Here is a 3,224-nt window from a genome sequence, read left to right on the forward strand (position 1 = left end):
AGTAGTATCAGTGTCTCCTCAGAGTATAGAGCAAACTCATTTTGGTTCTGATATGGGAGGACCCTCACAAACACACCATTATCACTGGACACCTAAGAATTTGTCTTGGGGGAAAGGTTATAAACATGAGTAGTCCCTGTCTCATCAAGAAGTGAGTTGTACACGTCGTCTAGACACAGAGCTGGAGTGTTCAACAGTTCTGGGATTGATTGGACACCCAGGGCTTCACTAGCCAGACTGAGGGAAACCCATCCAGTTTGCAGGTTGGAGAAGGCTTCCTGATTGAACAATGGAGGCTTAAACAGCACAGAGAACAGAGAGGAATAGTAGCTAGAAGTGATGGCAGCAGTGGTCTGTTATCCCGACAGAAGAGGAAAAGTGAGCTAGTCCATTATCAATATGTGTAGAATATCCTGAAGAATCCACAGAACATTAGAGCTATAAGCAAATTCCCCCAAGTCACAAAGGAAACACTAACACACACCACGTGAAATGAACTTGCCAGCTGCACACTAGTCATGCACAGGGAGAACTCCAGATAAGAGCATTGACTTGAAACCACACCAGCAGGAAATAAGCAGATGCAGTCATTCAAACAGCCATCGAGTCTGTTACTGCTTTATCCCCTGCTCGCCACAATGTACCTTATGTTCTCTCCAGAAATACTGAAAGAAATGTCTACAATGGGTGGGACATACAGCAGAAATTACAACATGTATCTCAAAAACAACCCAAACAAGTCAACAGGTAGATGCAGAGATGTCAGGCTCATCAGTTTTAGGAAAATTGGTGACCTAGGAATCAATATGCATATTTCATGGGATTACTATGGACAGAAGTGGGAAGGATTATGTTCATGCTCCTATGCAGGTTTGATGTACTCTGAAATCAAAACAGATCTGGGATATGGGATTTCTGTCAATATGGTGTACACTGAGAAAGGGCAGGACCTGAGTTTAGATCCCCAGCATTTACATTAAAAAATGGTATGATCATGTGCTTTTGATACTCCACATGCTCATGTTTTTTTCCCCTTTTGTTTCAAATTGATACAAAGTAGGGTCAGTTGAGAAGGGGGAAACCTAATTTGAGAAAATGCCTCCATAAGATTGGCTTATGGGCAAGTCTGCGGAGCACTTTCTTGATTAATGCTCTATTTGGGAAGGTCAAGCCCATATATATTTCAGTAATGCTACCCCCTAGACCAATGGCTTGGGGTGGTATATGAAAGCAGGCTAAGCAAGGCATGGAGAGAAAGAAAGCCAGTAAGCAGAGTTCTTCCATGACTGCTACTTCAGTTCCTGGTCTGATGTCCCTTCATGATGGACATTAACCTTTAAGATGAAATAAAAGTCTGTTTTCTGAAGAAGTTTTGCATTAATATTCTAACACAGCAATAGAAAAGAAAACAAAACTAAGACAGTCTCGGAGACAGCTGGGTTTCTAGAGCTCACTGGTCATCCAGTGCTGCCAACGTGTGAGGACTGGATTCAGTGAGAGAAAGGCAGGAAAAAAAAAACTAGAAAGAAAAACAAGACAAAACAAAAAAATCAACAACATACAACAGAATAGAGATCAACTAAAGCACCTGATGTCAAACAACCATGTGAACACAATCACCCAAGCACACATATTAACACACACAGACACCAACCAAAGCATTCCCAATTTCAAGTCACACCTCGAGCAGCTATTACCAGCTAAATAGGACCAACTGTCGAGAACGAAGTCAGAAGGATCAGTGGAACTGATGCAAGGCCTCAGAAACACACATAGAAAATGATGCTGGGGTGCAGTGCTCACACAGGGTTTCACTGTGCAGGACTGGATGGCAAGGAGTTCATCTTGGAGCCCAGGGTGGCCTTTCTATATCCTTCTTCTAGCCCCCTAAATGAGCAGTTCTCAACTTTGGATTGTGATCCTTTGTGGATTGAATGACCCTTTCACAGGGATCAACTAAGAACATCAGAAAAAAATATATATATTTAAATTCTGACATGTAAGAGTAACAAAATTACAGATAGGAAGTAGCAACAAAAATACCATGGCTGAGTTAACTACAGCTTGAGCAAGGTATTAAGGCATCATGGCATTTAGAAGGTTGAGAAACCTCTGCCCTAAATGGTGGGATTACAGATGTGCATGACCATACTCAGGGAAATCTGCTTATTCTTCTGGAGGAATGAATGATTTCTGGCATGAGAGCTGCTTGGATCGTTGGGTGACTTTGCCCCTGGGTAAGCATATGGACACCAGGGATAAAGGCTAGACAGAGGCCAGGGGCTCCACACTGCCAATGAGAACAAAAGGGTTGGGTGTAAGAAACGGTTAAGGAAGGGATGGTGGGACTCAAGACTAGGCTCCAAAGAACAATTGGCAGAGAAAATCAAACTGTCGAGTGGGTTGCTGAGATGTATATGAGATTTTTCTAATCTGTCTTCTGAGACTGCTTAGGTAAAATGAACACAGCTCTAGCTAAAGCAAAAACAAGTTTCATTCCCCCACCACACCCAAGCTTATACAAGGAGTAAACAAACTGGTGGGGCATGGGATCCCAACCTCGATAGCTGCCTGCAAGTCATATTAAGTCTGGGGACCCAAGAAATGAAGCATTGGAAGCCCAGGACAATTTTCACACTTTTCTGACCCTCTTGTTTGACATTCATAGGCTCTGCTTGAGAGATCAACACTATTTATTTATGCACTATTTTTTTTGGGGAAAGGAACACAATTGGTGAGTGCAAGTCATGCCCTAAAAGCACAGTCTCACAACACAATATGGTGTAGTAACCCCACTAAGTTTAACTGTGAACACAACACAGCCACCATCACCTGAAGAGAGCCTCAATTGTGGAGTTGGCCTACATCATTCAACTGGGCCTCTGGGCATGTTAGTGAGGCTCTCTCTTGATTGTCAGTTTATGTAGGAGCTCAGCCCACTGTGTGGGAGGGTTCATCCCTAGGTAGGTGGAAATGAACTGTATAAGATAGCTAGGTGGATATAAGCCAGCCAGCAAGCCAGCTAGCAAGGAACATTCTCTATGAGCCCTGGTGTAATTCTTTGGCTATGAAATGAGTTCCTGGCTGGGCGGTGGTGGCGCACGCCTTTAATCCCAGCACTCGGGAGGCAGAGGCAGACAGATCTCTGTGAGTTCGAGACCAGCCTGGTCTACAAGAGCTATTTCCAGGACAGGCTCCAAAGCCACAGAGAAACCCTGTCTCGA

Source organism: Microtus ochrogaster, unplaced genomic scaffold (genome assembly GCF_000317375.1).
Source record: "Microtus ochrogaster isolate Prairie Vole_2 unplaced genomic scaffold, MicOch1.0 UNK102, whole genome shotgun sequence".
NCBI lineage: Eukaryota > Metazoa > Chordata > Mammalia > Rodentia > Cricetidae > Microtus > Microtus ochrogaster.